This window comes from Microcaecilia unicolor, chromosome 6 (genome assembly GCF_901765095.1).
Source record: "Microcaecilia unicolor chromosome 6, aMicUni1.1, whole genome shotgun sequence".
Taxonomy (NCBI): domain Eukaryota; kingdom Metazoa; phylum Chordata; class Amphibia; order Gymnophiona; family Siphonopidae; genus Microcaecilia; species Microcaecilia unicolor.
The window spans coordinates 71,525,879-71,548,148 of NC_044036.1; the positions used below are offsets into that span (position 1 = coordinate 71,525,879).

The window sequence follows — 22,270 nt, forward strand, 5'->3', positions numbered from 1 at the left end:
AAATCTCTGGAAAGTGAGTGTGCTGCAGACATTCACTCATCTCATCCTTGGCGCAGCACGGGCTTGACATTTCCACTGGAAATGTATGTATCACTGAGAAAATAGGTTTGTAAGAGCTTGTGATTGTCTAGGGCAGAGCTTTCCAAACTGTGGGTCGGGACCCCAAATGTGGTCACAAAATCTGTCTTTGGGGTCATGACCTTGGTGGGGTCTACATAGGTCCATCATTATTCTGCACCTTCAGGGAGTCACAAATTTTATTTGGCCACAATTGTGGGGTCACAGCGACAAAAAGATTGGGAAGCACTGGTCTAGGAAGAGAAGGGGAAAGGAGCTAAGAGAGAAATGTATTTAAAAAAACAATTTACGGGCATGCTGCCTTGGCGACTGAAATGAAAATTACTGGTAACTAAATGGGATTTTGCATAGTGACATACTGACATCTGGTGGTGGAAAACTCTAAAACTTGCATGCCCCATTCCTGATGCACATCTGACAGCAACCATTACAATGAAAAAAACAGAGCATAAAGGTTTTCCAATTTCAGGAAGGAGATTTTAGGCCAGTCCTGTATTTGTGACTACACCGTGATGCATTGTGGGACAGGCAGCACTGATTTCAGTGGGTAAAATCGGGAACTACAAATGCCACACTGCTTTGGGATTTAAATTCAAAACCAGGACGGACTAAAAAAAGTTTTTTCTCCGAGAACTAAAATCACTTGGCAGCTCAGGAAAAATATAAAGGCCTTTTTACTTAGCGGCAGTAAGCCCAATGGGGCTTACTGCTTGGCAATCCAGAACTACCGCCAGCCCAACACGGGCGCCAACAGTAGTTCCACCCCCAGCGCGCAGAATTTCGATGTCTAGCGGGTGGCGTTAAGTGCTCCCCAACCGCATGGCCAAGTGGTAAGAGCAATCTTACCGCATGGCCATGTATTTTTCATCCTTTTTACCTGCTGCGATGAAAAGTGCCTCAGAGCATGGCAAAAATGGCCCCTGTCACTAACGCAGGGCCCATTTTACTGCAGCTTAGTAAAAGGGCCCCATAATGTCCCCTAATCCTAAATTCTGCCAAAAATATGCACTTTTTTCCTTGGTCAATATTAATACAATGCCAAAAATCATTAAAATGAATTACAAAAACAGTTAAGGAAATGTAATATCTTAACATAGGGGCCCTTTTACTAAAGCATATCGGGCTCATTTTCAAAAGAGAAGGACATCCATCTTTCGACATAAAACGGAAGATGGACGTCCTTCTCACAGAGACGTCCAAATAGGTATAATTGAAACCCGATTTTGGACGTCTCCAACTGCAGTCCGTCGCAAGGACATCCAAATTTCAAGGGGGCGTAGCGAAGGCGGGACTTGGGCGTGCCTAACACTTGGACGTCTTTGACCCATAATCGAAAAAAGCAAGGCCGTCCCTGACAAACATGTGGACATTTTCACCTGGACATATTTTTTTACGAATAAGGAACAAAAAGGTGTCCGAAATGACCGGATGACCTCTCGTTACTCCCCCAGTGGTTACTAACCCCCTCCCACTGTCAAAAAACATCTTTAAAAATATTTTGTGCCAGCCTCAGATGTCATACTCAGGTCCATCATAGCGCATGCAGGTCACTGGAGCAGATTTAGTGGGTACTGCAGTGCATTTCAGACAGGCGGACCCAGGCCCATACCCCCCTACCCCAGCGAGTTCTCCAAAACCCACCACAAACCCACTGTACCCATATATAGGTGCCCCCCTTCATCCATAAGGGCTATGGAAGTGGTGTACAGTTGTGGTGAGTGGGTTTTGGGGGGGCTCAGCACACAAGGTAAGGGAGCTATGTTCCTGGGAGCAATTTCTGAAGTCCACTGCAGTGCCTCCTAGGGTGCCCGGTTGGTGTGCTGGGCCCGATTCTGTTCAATATATTTGTGAGTGACATTGCCGAAGGGTTAGAAGGTAAAGTTTGCCTTTTTGCGGACGATACTAAGATTTGTAACAGAGTGGACACCGGGGAGGGAGTGGAAAACATGAAAAAGGATCTACGGAAACTAGAAGAATGGTCTAAGGTTTGGCAATTAAAATTCAATGCAAAGAAATGCAAAGTGATGCACTTAGGGAGTAGAAATCCACGGGAGAAGTATGTGTTACACGGGGAGAGTCTTATAGTTACGGATGGGGAGAGGGATCTTGGGGTGATAGTATCTGAGGATCTGAAGGCGCAGTGTGACAAGGTGGTGGCCGTAGCCAGAAGGTTGCTAGGCTGTATAGAGAGAGGTGTGACCAGCAGAAGAAAAGAGGTGTTGATGCCCCTGTATACGTCGTTGGTGAGGCCCCACCTGGAGTATTGTGTTCAGTTCTGGAGGCCGTACCTTGCTAAGGATGTAAAAAAAATGGAAGCGGTGCAAAGAAAAGCTATGAGAATGGTATGGGATTTGCGTTACAAGACGTATGAGGAGAGACTTGCGGACCTGAACATGTATACCCTGGAGGAAAGGAGAAACAGGGGTGATATGATACAGATGTTCAAATATTTGAAAGGTATTAATCCGCAAACAAACCTTTTCTGGAGATGGGAGGGCGGTAGAACGAGAGGACATGATATGAGAGTGAAGGAGGGGGCAGAGTCAAGAAAAATGTCGGGAAGTATTTTTTCACAGACAGAGTGGTAGATACGAGGTGGTGGAGATGAAAACGGTAGCGGAATTCAAGCATGTGTGGAATAAACATAAAGGAATCCTGTGCAGAAGGAATGGATCCTCAGAAGCTTAGCCGAGATTGGGAGGCGGGGCTGGTGTTTGGGTGGTGGGGCTACTTCTGGGCAAGACTTCTACGGTCTGTGTCCTGAAAATGGGGCTAGTTCTGGGCAAGACTTCTATGGTCTGTGTCCTGAAAATGGCAGATACAAATCAAGGTAAGGTATACAAAAGAAGTAGCACATATGAGTTTATCTTGTTGGGCAGACTAGATGGACCGTGCAGGTCTTTTTGTGCCGTCATCTACTATGTTATGTTACTATGTCAGAGGGACCAGTGCACTACAAATGCTGGCTCCTCCTACGACCAAATGGCTTGCATTTGGACGTTTTTGATATGGACGTCTTTGGTTTCGAAAATCGCCGAAGGTCAAAGACATCCATGTCTAGGGACATCCAAATCTAGGGATGTCCAAATTTAAGAATTTGGACGTCTCTGACGGTATTTTCGAAACGAAAGATGGACGTCCATCTTTTTCGAAAATATGGATTTCCCCGCCCCTGTATTTGGACATTTTGCAAAGACATCCAAATCGCAACTTGGACGTTTCTTTCAAAAATGCCCCTCTATGTGGTTTAAAATTTCTATTCAGCACTTGATATCCCACAAAAGATCCCTGAGGTGACTATGAGAGGCATAATTGAACGGGGCGCCCAAGTTTTCCTGAGGACACCCTCGCAGGACGTCCCGGCGAAGGGGCGGGGAAACCCGTATTATCGAAACAAGATGGGCGTCCATCTTTCGCTTCTATAATATGGTCGGGGACGCCTAAATCTCAACATTTAGGTCGACCTTAGAGATAGTTGTCCTTAGAGATGGTCGTCCCCAGTTTTCGGCAATAATGGAAACCGAGGACGCCCACCTCAGAAATGACCAAATCCAAGCCATTTCGTCGTGGGAGGAGCCAGCATTCGTACTGCACTGGTCCCCCTCACATGCCAGGACACCAACCGGTCACCCTAGGGGGCACTGCAGTGCTGAGCCCCCCCAAAACCCCACAACTGTACACTACTACCATAGCCCTAAGGGGTGAAGGGGGCACAGCGGGTTTGTGGTGGGTTTTGAAGGGCTCACATTTACCACCACAAGTGTAACAGGTAGGGGGTGGGATGGGCCTGGGTCCGCCTGCCTGAAGTGCACTACACCCACTAAAACTGCTCCAGGGACCTGCATACTGCTGTCATGATGACATTTGAGGCTGGCAAAAAATATTTTAGAAGTTTTTTTTTTAGGGTGGGAGGGGGTTAGTGACCACTGGGGGAGTAAGGGGAGGTCATCCCCGATTTCCTCTGGTGGTCATCTGGTGAGTTCGGGCACCTTTTTGAGGCTTGGTTGCAAGAAAAAATGGACCAAGTAAAGTCGGCCAAATGCTAGTCAGGGACGCCCTTCTTTTTTCCATTATCGGCCGAGGACGCCCATGTGTTAAGCATGCCCCAGTCCCGCCTTCGCTGTGCTTCCGACACGCCCCCGGGCACTTTGGTCGTCCCCACGACAGAAAGCAGTTGAGGGCGCCCAAAATCGGCTTTCGATTATGCTGATTTGGGCGACCCTGAGAGAAGGACGCCCATCTCCCGATTTGTGTCGAAAGATGGGCACCCTTCTCTTTCGAAAATGAGCCCATATGTGGTTTACAATCTAAGTTATATATTGTACCTGGGGTAATGGAGGGCTAAGTGACTTGCCCACGGTCACACAGAGCTACAAGGTCACATAGAGGGAATTGAACCTAGTTCTGCAGGAACAAAACCTGCTGCCAACTATCACGCAGCAGTGGGAATTAAACTCAGGTCTGCAACCCACCGCACTAACCATTAGGCCACTCCTCCACTCCAGAGAAGATGAAAGGTGTATATGTGAGAAAAGGGCGGCAAAGGTTGAAAAGGTGTAGAGTGCACTTCAGTCTTTCAAAGATAAGTTAATCTTACATGGGCAGATGATCAGAAGCAAGCGGGGGTGCTAGAGGCCAGTAGCATCCGTGTTTGCCCCATCCCAGGATCAGAGCCAGCGAGCGCATTAAATAACAAGCTTGCTGGCTCTGACTACTCACATTCCTCCAAGATGATCAGCGAGCAAAGTGCCAAAGAAGGGCGCTGCTCCTGCGGCAAATCCTATGCCAGCTCAGAGCTGGCATTTGAGTTTGCTGAGCAAGTGGGAGGAACAGGGGAGACTTGCAAACCTTAGTCTTGGTGGTCCAGTGGAACCCCAGCCCCCACCCCCGCCAAACACAAGACCTGTTCTGGTTTGCAAATAGAGGAGATTTAAGATAGATCTGAACTGTGAGTTTGAAAGCCCTGATATCATGTGGAGATTATGCTGTGCTATCTGAAGAAAAACACCCTGAATTGTATAGACCGAGTTGACAAGTTTATGAACTGTTTTTTTTTTGTTCAAGTTACTGTTAGTAAAGCAAGCTGAAGTTCAGCACTGAGACTGCTAATTATTGAATGAGAGCGCCCAGAGAAAGAGTACCCTCGGCCTACCAGACTTATTCTGGCCCCAGCCCGCGCTCAGCCTGAGTGATACAACCAGTAGGAACTGTATGAGTGACCCTGGTCCTGGGTGGTGTGAACGAAACCCTAGAGTGGAACTGAGCCGGAGGTGTGTGGGGTTACGTTTATTTGACACTCACAACTACCCCATGGAGCAGTGGGAAATGTACAGCAAAACTGTTTTTTTTCTGGCATTTGTTTTGCTTTAGTCCAGTGTTTCTCAATCCAGGACATATCAGGTTTAAAGAATATCTTCAATGAATATGTAGGAGATAGATGTAATTTGCATACAAAGGAAACGCAGCATGGACATCAGGTATATTCGTTTGGCCATCCTGGAAACCAGAATGACTGAGAACCACTGCTTTAGTCCACCAATGATAGAGGAGGCAGGCAGTGCTGCCAACCTCGCTTTTTTTCCTGTGAGTTTGAGCTTTTCTTTTTTTTTTTTTTTTAGAACCAGTGAGTTTTTAAAAATTTGTTGGCACTGACCGCATATGTGAGCAGAAGACTTACATACGTTACCAGTGGCCTGAGCCACAACTCTGGCATCTCACAAATGGCTGACCTGTGGTCTCCTGGGGCAGGACACCAGGTGCTAACAGTGCAGAAGAGGGTCAGCATAAGCACCAGTTCCTCTAATGCTTGCTAGTTGGAAGGGAAGGAGCCAGGTGAGTGTTTTAGCAAATGATTAAACTTCACAGTAGGTTAAAAAAAATTTTGGCTTATTTTGGGGCTTCTTTTTGAACTGATGTTGCTTGTTTTGGGCTTATTTTTTTTTTAAGGGAAAACATATTTGTTTTTCCACCGTATTTGGCAACACTGAAGGCAGGTTGACAGTACCTACAAAATTCAACAAATTATATCCTGAATGGATGTGGATGTGGGTGTGGGCCTGGGGCATTTGTGCCCCCCCCCCCCCCCCCCCCCCGATTTCTTAGCCACTGGCTGTTGTTCCTGTGTCATCCTTCCCATTACTACTACTTGTCCTGCTCCACAGAAAGTTCTGTTGGGTGATGCAAAAATATTACATTGCTCCCCCCTCATTGGAGAAAATCCTCCCTATACTACTGCATCCAGGATTAAGCCAAATAGTGTCACTCTTGGGCAACTTCTTTAAATTTCTCCATATCTTGTGTTGGCAGATCCTTCATAAGCAATTTCTGATGCTGAGAACTTAATCTTGACGCTCTCAGTGTTGGTCGATTATATGGGAATTTTTCCAACTGAAATGTGCAGCTTCAAGATGATCTTCAAACTCTCCTACCTGTGACAGCTCAATACACCACTGACGGTAGTGTTATCCTCTATATAATAATTTCTCAATCTGCATCCCTGGACGGCTGGCTAGGTTCGTAAGCATATGCAAATGAGCTACTACATAATCGGCTCGCCTCCAGTCTTCCCTTTCATTCTCTCTGTGTCCCACCCTCGCGGAAAGAGGAAATTACATCAGAGGAGGGTGGGACAGTGAGAGGGAAGGTTGTAGGTGAGCCGAGCCCGAGCCTGCCACCGCTGCGACTTGAGGTACAATAAACGTTTTTAAGGCAGGGCGGCAGGAGGGCTGTTGTGGGAGAAGAGGGTGGGCAGGTGACGGGTGGGTTTAATTGGAACTCTGGTGCTTGAAAGGGGTCAGGTGGGGGCTGGGGTGAGTCACTGGACATGGATGGGAGGGGAGAATTGCTAGACCTGGATAGGCGAGGGGGAGATAAGACATCGCTGGACATGGATGGGAGCGAAGAAAGGAGAAATCGCTACAGATGAAGGCAGGGGAGAGAGGAGAATTGCTGGATTTGGATGGAGAAGGCTAGGGAGAGAGATTTAAAACATAATTGCGATTAGACGATAGCCTTGCTAGGGCTCGTTTCATTTTTCACGAAACGGGCTTTTTTACTTGTCGGGTCAATAAAAAAGGAAATCTGACAACCAGGCCATTTATTGCTATCCTTGTGTTGTTTGTTGCCCACACTTTACCTTTCTTTTAGCCTTTGCGGTTGGCTCTGGTGTTTTCATTTGTCCTCCTGAGCAGGAATATGTTTCTAGGATTATTATTACAAACCCCGAACCACCCTTTCTCTTGCCGAATTACTGTAGGAAATAATGCAGAATCCGATGGAGAGATTCCCAGGCGCTCCGCCTCCTCCGAAAAAAAGGCGAGGCGAGTCGGCTGCTGCGCGGGATACAGCCAATGGGAAAGCACAGTGGGGGAGGGATCCCTGGAAGGCAAGCCACAGACGCAGGAAGGGAGGGGCAAGAGCCTGTGCTTGCTTGCTTGCAGTGTTGCGGAGGTTTCTGTGTGAGGCAGGGGCAGCTGGTGAGTGTCGTGGTGGGGAAGGCAGACAGTGCGTGGGTTAACTTGCGGAGGGGGACTGGTGGGGGAGCGACATAAGAGACCCAGTGTCATGTAGGGCTGTTAGTGTTTGCACAAGTTAGGTCTGCTTGTGCTAACGAATATCGTAAATCTGAGCATCAATTTGATAGCGCGCGCGTGCGTGTGTCTGCCTATTTCAATAAGTGTCCGATTCTGAAAAATGTGCTGTGAGAGCAGGTAGGACAAGCAAGACTTTCGCGTGATATCTGATGTTGCTGCAGTGCCCTTTGATAGCCAAGTCTTAGGAGGAGGAGGGGGGAACACCTGCTGAATGAGCACGAGCGTGGGAGGCGGGGGGAAACTCTTGCGGAACGAGCAAACGTGGGTGTGTCTGGGTCACTCACGGGAAGAGAGAAGGTGCATGTGCTAATAAAGTTTTTCCTGTATCTGAAAATCTGTCTCTGTAGTGGAGTGTGTTTGGGGGAGGGGGAGAAAATGAGGCTTAAAAGCACCTTGCCTGTTGCCTTTCATAGTTTTACTTTTTTATCATCTGCAAATTAAGACTAGGACCTGGGTCACAGAAAGTTTATGGCAACATACCTGAAAATTAATTGTAACACGTGATTGGCAGACAGGGAGGATTGACTTAAGAAGGGATTTTGGATTTAAGCCATATCTATCAGTAGTTCAAGGTGAATGCCATTCAGATTCCATTCAGGTACGCTCCCTAGAGAGCTTATATCTGAGCCAGTGAAGGGTTAAGTAACTTGCTTATAAGGAACAGTGGGTTTTGAATCTTGGCCTTCCTGGTTGTCAGTAGCTGCTCAAACCATTAGGGTTAATCTTCCACTGCAAGCCACTCACCTAGAAATGTGTTGGATGTAGAACAGAATATGAAATGAAGGTTAAGTGTTCTCTTAATTGAAGCTGTAGTCTAAAAACAGATGCAGACCTTACAAATCCCTGTACTGTGCAGGATTTTCTTGCTTGAGCAGTCTAACTCCTCCAGTCCTAGGCAAGAGAGGGGAAACTCTTGCCCAGTATAGCTGCTGTTATCTTCATTCAGTGTCAGATACTGGATGTGGAAAGGATAGAATCTAAACTGGAATGTCCTCAAAATCATGAGGGCTACTCACCCCTCTGCGAACCAAGCAGGGCACGCCAGCCTCCACCAAGCTATGCCCAGGCCACTGATACTGCCTTGATACCTTTAAAGGATGGACCAACCCGGATGAAGCCCAGCCTTCATTGATCTTGCTCCAAGAAGAGTGAGGGCACGTATTTGCGCAGCAAGATGCCATGGCAGTGAGGGCATCGATGCTGACAGCTCAGGTGTTCCAGCCTATTCTGGAGGCCCATGCACAGCCTGTGGGGAGCGTACAGACACTGAGCCCTCAAGGGGCATGGGAAACAGATGTGCACCAAACTGGTGTTGATCTCCAATCTCTTGGGAAGGATCCATATTTCAACTGAGAAGGCAGACAGAGATTCAGACATATCCAGAGGAGTACTTTTATGAGTCTGATTTGGACTGCACCTGGGTGTCTGAAGATGCACCCTTGGTACCCCTCAGATCCTCCCCTCATAAAAGGAGAAAGTTGGTCCCAGAAGAACTTTCCTTTTTCAATGGTGTAGGGGAAATGGTTAAATCCATCCCATTTAATTGAGACCGAGGATGAGCCCAGAGTTGAGTTACTGGACATTCTTCATATTGAGGCGCCACCCCCCACCCCCCCCCCCCCAGGAAACTGTCAGTACCTGTACACAGAATCCTTAACCTTGTACAGGTGAAGCAGTGGGCGACTCCCACTCCCTACCTATACAACAAATCAATAAGGTTTACTCTATCTGCGCAGTTCCCAAACCTGTACTGGGGGAACTACAGCCAGCCAGTCAGGATTTCATGATATCCACAATGAATATGCATGAGAATAATTTGCATACACTGCCTTCTTAGTTTGCAAATCTATCTTGTGAATATTCATTCTGAATATCCTGAAAATGTGACTGGCTGAGATTCCCCTAGGACATTGTTGGGAATTGCTGTTTTATCTATAGTGTCCAGAAGGCTTCCTTATTTGAGAAGCTCCAGCTTCCTCCCCATTCCATGGTAGTTGAAGCTGCTCTCTAAAGAGCCAGTAATTACTCTTTGGTGCCCCCTGGGGAGGGAAGCTAAAACCTTGCAATCTTTTGGGAAGGAGTTTAGCAGACCACTAGGCTTCCTTCCTGCATAGCTTCGTATCCGCTTGTACCGATCATGCACTTGTTGAACAATGTGTGTAGTGATAAAGTTCACAGAAAGGCTGAGGAGCTCTGTCAGCTAGTAACCAAAGACTGGGAGTGTGGAAAGTATATGGTCCAGGCAACCTATGATGCTTTCGATACAGCATCCTGAGCCTTTGCCATAGGTATTGGGTTGTACAGACTCACCTGGCTGTGTGCCTTAGACCTGAAGCCAAGTGTTCAGGAAAAGCTGGCGGACGTTCCATACAGAGGAGACAGTCCTTCCGGTAACAAGATGGAGAAGGTCACCAGCCTCATCAAGAAATGTTCTGAGACCATCAAGTCATTATCTCGGCCTCCACATCCAGGAGGTATGTTAGTGGACTACTCTCAAAGGCATAGTTTTCCTCCTTCCTCTCTTCCCCCCCCCCCCCCACTAGAATAATCAGGGATATCGCTCCTGTCCATGGCAGCAGAGAGCCAACTCCCCAGTAAAAGCAAGGGATGAGCATTTTACTGGCTCCAGGAGGGCAGAGCTGCAATTCCTACACTTGATCTTAGCCAAAAGGCAGAGAAGCGATGCTGCTGTTCCTGTGACTGTTCTGGATGACCTGGTAGAAAGGGAGGCTGAATTTTTTTTTTCCCCAAGCAAGTTGGCCCGTTGTAACCTCAGACTACTGGGTTCTTAAAATAGTCTGGACAGGCTGCACATTTCAGTTGGGAAAATTCCCATGTAATTGACCACTGAGAGCGTCAAGATTAAGTTCTCAGCAGCAGGAATTGCTTACGAAGGAACACTTTCCTTTTATAGGCCAATGTAGTCAAACCTATTCTACCGAGGGGGAAAAAAAAGGGAAGGGATTTTATTCTAAGTACTATGTGGTCACCAAAAAGAGGGGGATTCCATCAATCTTAGACCTAAGGGCCCTAAACGAATATCTGGCCAAGCAAATGTTCAGGATGGTTTGTCTGGGCACCCTGTTCACCTTGATTCAGGAAAATGACTGGCTATGCTCGCTGGACTTAAAGGATGCCTATACCTCCATACAGATTCCAGTCACAGGACATATCTGAGATCCCAAGTAGGGAAACACCAGTACTATGTTCTGCTACTCGGCCTAGCACCCATGGTCTTCATAAAACATCTAGCAGTAGCTGCAGCATCACTATGCATGTGTTTCTATACCTAGATGATTGGCTGGTCAAGAGCATGTCAGAGGAAGATGCAGAATAATTAATGCGCAGAATCATTCAGGTGCTGGAGCTCCTAAGGTTCATCATAAATTATCCAACCTCAGCCCTGCTTAGCAATTGAGTCATATGTACCAGGACTCCAATTAACTCCAAGCCAGTGCTTTCCTCCCAACCCAGAGGAAGGTGCACACTTATATAATTGGTTCACATCTTTTCAAGAATGCTTTTTCACAGTCTACGCTTCCTCTGCGTCCAGCATTTTATTTGCTTTATCAAGCGGTGTCCCTCAAGGATCTAGTTTGTAACCACTTCTTTTCAACATTTTTTTGAGTACTGTACAACTCTCATTCTATGCGAATGACATCCTTCTGGTCTACTATTCTGATTCTCCAGATCTCTAGCCACTCAAGTATGTCTTGATGCTGTTGCAGACTGGCTTTCCTTTAATTACTTGGTTCTCAACCCAAAATAAAGTCCACAGTCCGTAACTTTATGCCCATCACAGCTCCCAATCCTTCCGGGATTCCAATCTCGTTGGTAGAGTCTTTTAAGTACCTAGGGATTATTATTGACTCTCTCATTTTTCTTTCCATGAACAAATCTCTAGTGTTGTTAGATCTGGCATTTTTGTCTTGCAACAACTTAAATCAATCTTATATTCAGGTATTTCACAACATAACATTTAAAAAACCATAGACTTTACAAAATACTGTAGCTTATCTCTTATGCAAGACCAAAAGACATGACCATATTACTCAATTATTATTTAACTTTCACTGGCTGCCTGTCAACTACTGAATTCAGTTAAAAATTCTGACTAAGGCCTTACAGGAAAGCTGTCTTACTTAGCAAATCTTACATTTACTGCGTGCTCCAAGTGATTATCACCTGGTACTACCTAATCCCTCTTCTGCATGATTGTAATCTTCTCATAGTGCTTTTTATTGTTTAGCACAGTGGTTCCCAGACCTGGGCCTGGAGGCACCCCAGCCAGTCAGGTTTTCAGGACATCCACAATGAATATTCATATGAGAGATTTGCATACCAATGAGGCAATGCATGCAGATCTCTCATGAATATTAATTGTGGATATCATGAAAACCTGACTGGCTGGAGTGCCTCCAGGACCAGGTTTGGGAACCACTGGTTTAGCACCGTCTAGAACAGCTTTCCTCTACCTCTCTGAGAATTGTAATACAAAAAATTTAGATCTCTATTGAAGACTCATCTCTTTTAATATGGCCTTTGCAAATTTGATAGAATAATTGCAGAGAGTGCCTCCCTGTTCATGGGATGCATAGATTGTCTTTTAGAGTTATGATTGCCTGCATAACTATTGTATACTTTCCTGTCTAACCCTGGAGTTCTGTTTCTATTCTTGTCATTAACCCTGGGTTCCTGTTTCTATTTCCTTAGTTTGGCGTCCAGAACGCTGTGAGCTTTACAAGGATCGCTGTTTGTGGCTACCTCAGTATTCATACTGTTGTGATACTTTCCTCTGTTTTTTTCCATTTTTAACGCACCACCTCAGGAGCCGTGTTTGTTGTGCAATACGGTTCACTGTGACCCCTGAAAAAGACAGTATTTGTGGAGAAACACTGCCCCATGTCAGGTCAGCATATAAGTGTTGTGTTTAATAAAGACTTTTTTAATCCATTTGGCTGTAAGGTCATGTTTGGCCACTCTTCTGTGTTTCAGGGTATCCACAATGAATATGCAGGAGATAGATTTGCATACCAAGGAGGCAGTGCATGCTAATAAATCTCTCATGCTGCATTTTTGGTTAGCACAAGGTTCTGAGCACATTTTACATATTGTTAAATTTATTTACATTCATAGATTTCAATTTATTTCAGTTAGACACTGACCTTTAGTCATGTATTTTTGCTTTAAAGAGTAGGTTGGGTGTGGATATATTAAGGTTTAGCCCCAATTATTTTATATATTTCATTGTGGATATTCTGAAAACCTGACCCGCCTGGGGCTCTCGAGGACTAGAATTGTCTACCCCTGTTTGAAGGTTCACCTTAGTGCAACTGGACAAGTCGGTTCTACACAATGATGAGCTCCAAGTTCAGTTCTCAAGGGCTGTAAACAGGCCAGATTTTCATGATATCCCAATGAATGTTCATGAGAGATTTGCATGCACACTATTCATTGTATACAGATGTCTCATATGCGTCTTTATTAGGGATATCCTGAAAACCTGGTCTGCTTACAGCCCTCAAGGACTGAACTTGGACAAGCCTGGTGTAGAGGGTAAGCCCATTCTGCTCCACCACAGTTGCTTGCTTTGTTAGGTCTTGCTTTTATTTAAACCTTCATCAAGCTTCCTACAATGTCATGGGATCTCAATATTGTCCTTATCCATCTGATGAAAGATCCCTTTTAGCCACTTGATACCTGCCACCTGAAGTACCTGACCTAGATAGTCCTGTTTTTGGTGGCAGTCACTTCAGCACACAGGATAAGTGAACTACAGGATCTAGTAGCTGATCCATCTTGCGCTACATTTTACAACAGAGTGGTTTTGCGCACACTACTACTACTACTATTTAGCATCATAAATCATAAATCCTTCCTAAGGTGGTGTCAGAATTCCACCTTAACCAGTCAATTGTTTTGCCAGCTTTTTCCTCAGAGCCATAATGCCCATCAAGATGAAAGCACACTTTAAACCAAGAGAGCGCCTTGGCATTCTATCTGGACCAGACTAAATTCCATAGACAGTTCACCCAGCTTTTTGTTTCTTTTGATTGCAACAGGATGGAGGCTATCGGCAAACACACTCTTTTGAATTGACTAGCAGACTGCATTTCCTTCACTTATGCCCAGGCCGAGCTGCTTGGAAGGTTACGTCGAGGCTCACAACGTCAGAGCCATGGCTGCATCAGTAAGTCCACTTAAGGTTAGCCTACATATAGGAGATATGCAGAGCTGCAACGTGGACTTCAGTCCACACATTCACATATCACTACTTACTAGAACAGGAATCCCGATGTGACAGCTGGTTTGGTCAGACAGGCCTTCAAAATGTATTTGGGGACTAGAATTCAACTCCACCCCAGGCCTGAAGTTTCTCTTAGTGGTTTGCATTTTTGGCCTTGCTTGTTGCAGACCATTTTCTATTCCCCTTTTAAGCCAGTGTGGTAGCTAGGGATTCCCATAAGTGTGAATATACCATCCTGTTTGTCCTTGTAGAAGGTGAAGTTACTCACTTGTAGCAGGTGTTCTCTGAGGACAACAGGATATATATATATATATATATATATATATATATATATATATATATATATATATATATCCACACTGTCCCACCCACCTCCTCTTGGAGTTGAATTCTATCAGCTCTTGTAGTAGACTAAGCTGGTCTTGCATAATGATGGTGAGCGGGAAGATGCACACGTAACCAGTAGGCCGCTTCTGAAAGAACATTGGGGAGCAGGAGTTAGAGCAGCTATTAAACTAGAAATGGGGGGAAGGCCGACAGTCGCTTAAAAGCGCATGGTTCGGGATAAGGTATCTTTCAAAGATATCACCAAAACAGGGAAGATAGGGTATCCTGATAGTGAGGTTGCAAAAGAGACCATAGTAGATCAGGTGTCCCTAAATAAAAATCAGACAAAAGATTGCAAATTAGTACTGTCAAGTACTAAGCATGATGTAAATAGGAGCAACAAACACAGTTTGAAATGTCTATATGCGAATGCCAGGAGCCTAAGAAATAAGATGGAAGAGTTAGAATATATTACACTAAATGAAAAATTAGATATAATAGGCATCTCTGAGACCTGATGGAAGGAGGCTAACCAGTGGGACACTGTCATACCGGGGTACAAATTATATCATAGTGATAGGGTGGATCGAATTGGTGGAGGGGTAGCATTGTATATTAACGAAAGCCTTGAATCAAATAGATTGAAAATTCTGCAGGAAACAAAACACTTTCTTGGAATCACTGTGGATTGAAATTCTATGTGTAAAGGGGAAAAGGATAATGATAGGAGTGTACTACCGTCCGCCTGGCCAGGATGAACAGATGGATGCAGAAATGTTAAAGGAAATTAGGGACGCAAACAAACTGGGCAACAGAATAATAATGGGTGATTTCAATTATACTGATATTGACTGGGTAAATGTAACATCGGGACATGCTAGGGAGGTAAAAACACCATCCTGGAAGCCCAGGCCAAATATATTCTGCGTATTAAAAAAGGAGGACAGAAGACCAAACGACAGCCGGCGTGGTTAAATAGTGAGGTGAAGGAAGCTATTAGAGCTAAAAGAAAATCCTTCAGAAAATGGAAGAAGGAACCGACTGAAAATAATAAGAAACGGCATAAGGAATGTCAAGTCAAATGCAAAGCGCCGATAAGGAAAGCTAAGAGGGACTTTACACATATTAAACAAATTTTTTAGGTATATTAAAAGCAGGAAGCAGGCAAAAGAATCAGTTGGACTGCTAGATGACTGAGGAGTAAAAGGGGCGATCAGAGAAGACAAAGCCGTAGTGGAGAGATTAAATGAATTCTTTGCTTCGGTCTTCACCGGGGAAGATTTGGGTGGGATACCGGTGCCGGAAATGGTATTCGAAGCTGACGAGTCGGAGAAACTTAATGAATTCTTTGTAAACCTGGAGGATGTAAACCTGGACAGGATGGTATTCATCCCAGAGTACTGATAGAACTGAAAAATGAGCTTGCAGAGCTATTGTTAGAAATATGTAATTTATCCTTAAAATCGAGCGTGGTACCGGAAGATTGGAGGGTGGCTAATGTAATGCTGATTTTTAAAAAAGGTTCTAGAGAAGATCCGGGAAATTATAGACCGGTGAGTGTGACGTTGGTGCCGGGCAAAATGGTAGAGACTATTATTAAGAACAAAATTACAGAGCATATTCAAAAGCATGGATTAATGAGACAACGTCAACATGGATTTAGTGAAGGGAAATCTTGCCTCACCAATCTACTACATTTCTTTGAAGGGGTGAACAAACATGTGGATAAAGGGGAGCCGGTTGATAATGTGTATCTGGATTTTCAGAAGGCATTTGACAAAGTACCTCATGAAAGACTCCAGAGGAAATTGGAGAGTCATGGGATAGGAGGTAGTGTTCTATTGTGGATTAAAAACTGGCTAAAAGATAGAAACAGAGAGTAGGGTTAAATGGTCAGTATTCTCAATGGAGAAAGGTAGTTAGTGGGGTTCCCCAGAGCTCTGTGCTGGGACCGCTGCTTTTTAACATATTTATAAATGACCTAGAGATGGGAGTAACTAGTGAGGTAATTAAATTTGCTGATGACACAAAGTTATTCAAAGTCGTTAAATTGCTGGAGAATTGTGAAAAATTACAAGCGGACCTTACGAGACTGGGAGACTTGGCATCTAAATGGCAGATGACGTTTAATGTGAGCAAGTGCAAAGTGATGCATGTCATGCAAGGTTCCACGTTAGGAGTCACGGACCAAGAAAGGGATCTAGGTGTCGTCGTTGATGATATGTTGAAACCTTCTGTTCAGCGTGCTGCTGTGGCTAAGAAAGCAAATAGAATGTTAGGTATTATTAGGAAAGGAATGGAAAACAAAAATGAGGATGTTATAATGCTTTTGTATTGCTCCATGGTGCGACCGCACCTCGAATATTGTGTTCAATTCTGGTCGCCGCATCTCAAAAAAGATATAGTGGAATTAGAAAAGGTGCAGAGAAGGGTGACGAAAATGATAAAGGGGATGGGACGACTTCCCTATGAGGAAAGGCTAAAGCAGCTAGGGCTCTTCAGCTTGGAGAAAAGGCAGCTGAGGGGAGATATGATAGAGGTCTATAAAATAATGAGTGGAATGAAACGGGTAGATGTGAAGCATCTGTTCACGCTTTCCAAAAATACTAGGACTAGGGGGCATGCGATGAAGCTACAATGTAGTAAATTTAAAACGAATCGGAGAAAATGTTTCTTCACTCAACGTGTAATTAAACTCTGGAATTCGTTGCCAGAGAATGTGGTAAAGGCGGTTAGCTTAGTGGAGTTTAAAAAATGTTTTGATGGCTTCCTGAAGGAAAAGTCCATAGACCATTATTAAATGGACTTGGGGAAAATCCACTATTTCTGGGATAAGCAGTATAAAATGTTTTGTACATTTTTGGGATCTTGCCGGGTATTTGTGACCTGGATTGGCCACTGTTGGAAACAGGATGCTGGGCTCGATGGACCTTTGGTCTTTCCCAGTATGGCAATACTTATGTACTTATGAGCATTTGCCATGCCAGGCTCCATCGGATGACCTCCATCAGTGTGGGTATTCATCCTGCTGCCCATGGAGAACACTTACTACAAGTGAGTAACTTTACTTTCCTCTTTTAGAGTTCCTTGTGACTCTGGGCAAGCCACTTAACCCTCCATTTCCCCTGGTACAAAATAAGTACCTGAATATATGTAAACCGCTTTGAATGTAGTTGCAGAAACCTCAGAAAAGTGGTATATCAAGTCCCATTTCCCTTCCCTCTTGTATATTTACATATATTCAATCAAAGTGTGCCTGGTTCTATTTCTTGGTTATCCTGAAAGCCAGGCTTGTTTGTAGCCCTTAATGACTGGTGTAGCCTATGGCTCAGGGAAAGGAAATCAAGAAGCAGGTAGAACAATGCTGTGAGCTGAGAAGTGAGTTAGTCCCCCTGTTTTCAGCTGCCGCTCACCTGCTTCACTTTAGCCGCTGCCCAGGTTTGTAATTCTCCCTTCCTTCCCCATACTGACTGGAGGAGAGCAGCATTCTTTGAATGTGTCATCTCTATTATACATCTCCAGTACAGTAGTTTCAACCATGTTGTGCTAACTTTCTTGTACACACTATGTGGTTAACTGCAGTGGCGTTCCTAGGGGGGCTGACACCCAGGGCGGATCGCCGATGCAACCCGCCCCCCGGGTGCAGCGCCCCCCCTGGAACAGCGCGAGGCCCCCCTCCCCCCGGGTGCACACCGCTGGGGGGGGTGCTGCGCGCCTGCCGGCTCTTCGTTTTCATGCTCCCTCTGCCCCGGAACAGGAAGTAACCTGTTCCGGGGCAAAGGGAGCATGAAAACGAAGAGCCGACAGGCGCACGGCACCCCCCCAGCGGCGTGCACCCGGGGTGGACCGCCCCCACTGCCCCTCCCCTTGGTACGCCACTGGTTAACTGTGATAATAGTCATAAACTGCAGAAGGAGGTTAGCCGTGTGGGCCGTGGCACAACTAGCTTAGGCTAGGGCAGCATTTGAGTCATATGGTCTACGTTGTACAAAAGTGGAGGAGTGGCCTAGTGGCTAGAGCACTGGTCTTGCAATCCAGAGGTGGCCAGTTCAAATCCCATTGCTGCTCCTTGTGATCTTGGGCAAGTCACTTAACCCTCCATTGCCTCAGGTTCAAACTTAGATTGTGAGCCCTCCTGGGACAGAGAAATATCCAGAGTACCTAAATGTAACTCACCTTGAGCTACTACTGAAAAAGGTGTGAGCAAAATCTAAATAAATAAAAGAAGATTGAGTTCTACAGGAAACTGGCTCTAAAGAGGTTGAGTGAGCACATTTCTCCCCCTATTTCCCCTTTTTATCAATGATATTTGTAGTCGTACAGTGACAATTGTTTGCTTATGTGCTCTCAACAATCCTCCTCCCTTCTGAGCAGCCAAGGTGTGTTGAGGTTCATAAGCCTTTTCTTATATGTTTTATGGCAGAGACTGCTTACCAATTTTGTAGCCGCCCTCTGGACCTTCTGCATATCAGCATCTTACTCAGAAGAAGGTGGCTTGTTATGTGAAGGTGCTATAGCAACTGCTACATGTGAGCACTAAAACATGCATGCTATTGTTACAACAGCCATTCCAATGTCACACTGCCAAACCCAGGGCATTTCCATCTTTACTGTAACTAACACTCACCTGCTTCTGAAAGCTGGTCACTCTGCTATTCCCTGTTGCTGCCATCCATTCTGAATGCTGGCCCTATGCCTGAGGAGACAAAGAAGTCAGTGGGATGATGGGTGGGGCATGAGAGGGACTGGCGAGAAACATGGACAGAGGGTGATGTTGGGTCCACTGACATTGTCTTGTTATTTTAGGGATTATTGGGGTTCTTGAGCTTTCATTGTGTGGGGGGGGGGGGGGGGGGGGGGGGTACGTAGGAGTTGTTAAGCACCCATCATTTTTTTTTATTTAAATGAAGTCTTTATTTATTTTGATAACAGAACAATAAACTCAATGACAATACAAGTGGTGTAGTTGAGTTTGACTTGCACAGGCATTTTCCATTAACGTAAACACTTTTGTTCCACTTTATCAAGTTACATATAGAAATCTATAAAATACTCCAACTTTTTGGTTTTTTAACTAACAGGTAACTCACTCGCCCGCCTTCCTCAAGCAACCCCTCCCCTTCCCACCCCCTCCCCGTCCCGAAACAAAGCCCCTAACACCGCATACCATACGTCACTCTCAACAGTCTCTCTCCTCTCTCAGTGTACTAAGAATGAAAGGTTTCCATATATTGTACCATTTACTCTGTTGTTGCTTACATTCTGCCAAGAGCCTCTTCATTTCACATATATACTTTAGTTTTTGGATCCATCTCCTAACTGAGGGTACCCCCGTCTGCTTCCAGCAAGAGGCTATAACCACTCTAGCCACCGCAAGCCGCAACAGGGTCTGCTGTGGTGGCTTAGCACCCATCATTTTTAATGTGGGTGGTGTTCATTTGGGGCACTTAAGCCCCCTGCATTCTTGTAGAGCAGGGGGTTCTCAAACCAGTCCTTGGGACACACCTAGCCAGTCAGGTTTTCAGACTGCCCACAATGAATATGTATGAGATAAATTTGCATGCATTGTCTCTATTGTATTCAAATCTATCTCATGCATATTCATTATGAGTATCCTGAAATCCTGACTGGCTAGGTGTGTCCCAAGGACTGGATTGAGAACCCCTATTGTAGAGGGATGTTATTATAGTTCCACTCTCCATAATGGAAATGGCTCAGCTTAATATGAGGAAAGATAGCACATACAGAGGGGTTTCTTGGGTTTCCTTTTCAGTTTTTGTCTGGATATTTGTGGTCAACTAATCTCTATTTTGTGAAGGTCAGTCTGTATTCTGTATCTGTGACTAAATGGCCCAGTGTAATTGCATAGCAACATGTATGTATCACAGCTCCCATGTTATGCAATGGGACCTGCAATACATACATGCTAACAGAATAATGTGCCTTATTTACACAGCACCAGAAGTAAAGCATTCTGCTGGTGTGTAGGGGAACTGTAGCAGAAACTTTATTGGCAGAACAATGTACATATTTTGCCAAACCCTGAGGAATGAGAGAAAAAAAATGACCTACTGAAGATAACAGTAAATATAGAGAAACATGGTGGCAGATAAGGGCCAAATGACCCAACCAATCTGCCCATCCTCAGTGACCACTAACTCCTCTCTTTTCCCAAGGGATCCTACGTGCTTGTCCCATGATTTTTTGAATTTTGTCAGTCATTGTCTCCATGACCTCCACCAGGCCATTCCACACATCCACCACCCTTTCCTTGAAAGAGTATTTTCTTAGATTCCTCCTCAGCCTATTAACTTCATCCTATGCCCTCTCATTCCAGAATTTTCCTTCAGTTGGAAAAGGCTCTCCTTCTGCACGTTAATGCCACTGAGGTATTTAAACGTCTCTATCATATCTCCTCTCTTCCAGCGTGTACATGTTGAGGTTTATTTATTTTATTTTCATTACATTTGTACCCCGCGCTTTCCCACTCATGGCAGGCTCAATGCGGCAGGCAATGGAAAGGAGCTGCCTGTGCCGGGAATCGAACTCAGTTCCTCAGTTCCCCAGGACCAAAGTCCACCACCCTAACCACTAGGCCACTCCTCCACATAAGCCTTTCCTTATATGTTTTATTGCACAGACTGTTTACCAATTTTGTAACCACCCTCTGGACCAACTCCATCCTGTTTATATTTGTAGGTGCAGTCTCCAGAATTGCACGCAGTACTCTAAATGGGGCCTCACCAGGGACTTATACAAGGGCACTATCACCTTTTTCCCCCCCCCTGCTGGTCATCCCTCTCCTTATGTACCCAGCATCCTTCTGGCTTTGGCCGTCGCCTTAGCTACCTGTTTGGCCACTTTAAGGTCATCAGACACAATCACCCCCAAGTCCTGTTCTTCCAGACACAGAAGCACTTCACCCCCTATATTGTACCTTTCTCTTGGATTCTTGTGGATAGCATGAGGAAGGATCTGGCGAAGCTTGAAGAATAGTCTGATTATTGGCAACTAAGATTTAATGCATTTCTTAACATTAAATCTTAGTTGCCAATAACCGGACCATTCTTCGAGTTTCACCAGATCCTTCTTCATGCTATCCATACCCTCCGGAGTGTCCAGGCTATTACAGAATTTGGTATCATCCGCAAAAAGGCAAACCGTACCACACAGACCTGCAATATCGTTCACAAAGGTATTAAAGAGAGCCAGACCGATCCCTGCGGCACACCACTTATAACATCCCTTTCCTCGTAGCAAGCTCCATTTACCACTACCCTCTGTCTCCTCCCACTTAACCAGTTTTTGACCCAGTCACTTTAGGATCCATACCAAGGGTACTCAATTTATCAGTCGTCTGTGCAGAACTGTGACAAAAGCTTTACTAAAATTCAAGTACACCATCTTGCGCCCCTCCCACGCCTAGTCGAAGAAATCAATCAGATTTGTCTGACACAACCTGCCTTTAGTGAAACCATGCTGCCTCGGATCCTGCAGTCCATTCAGTTTGAGAAACCTTGCAGTCCTCTGCTTTAGAAGTATTTCCATTAGTTTACTCACCACCGATGTCAGACTGACAGGTCTGTAATTCTCAACCTCCTTACCTCCACTCTTGTGCAGAGGGACCACATCTGCCCTTCTCCAGGCCGGGACCACTCCAGACTCTAAGGAAGCATTGAAGAGGTCAGACAGCGGAGCCACCAGAGCATCTCTGAGTTCATTGAGTACCCTCGGATGTATCCCATCAGCTCCCATCGCTTTATCTACTTTTAGTTTAGCTATCTCCTCAGGAATACAGTCTTCTGAGAATTGGTCCCGGTCTACCATCCATCCATCCCCATTAGCATTTGTTTTCTGTCGTCTTACCCCCGGCCTTTCATCCGTGAACTTAGAACAGAAATAATTGTTCAGCAGTTCAGCTTTATCCTTATCTGCTTCTACATATTCCTTCCTCTCAGCTTTGAGCTTCACATTGCTATTATGGCACTTTCTACTGTCACATATCTGAAAAGTGTCTTGTCCCCCA

At 45.2% G+C, this 22,270-nt stretch overlaps 1 protein-coding gene across 1 annotated transcript in view; it reads left to right on the top strand.

Moving 5' to 3' along the window:
• The first annotated feature begins 6,683 nt into the window (after positions 1-6,683).
• Positions 6,684-22,270, top strand: part of BRDT (bromodomain testis associated) — a 296,166-nt gene continuing 280,579 nt past the window's right edge. The window contains 1 exon segment of the mRNA XM_030206522.1: positions 6,684-6,766. The gene's annotated coding sequence lies outside the window, so the exon portion shown is untranslated.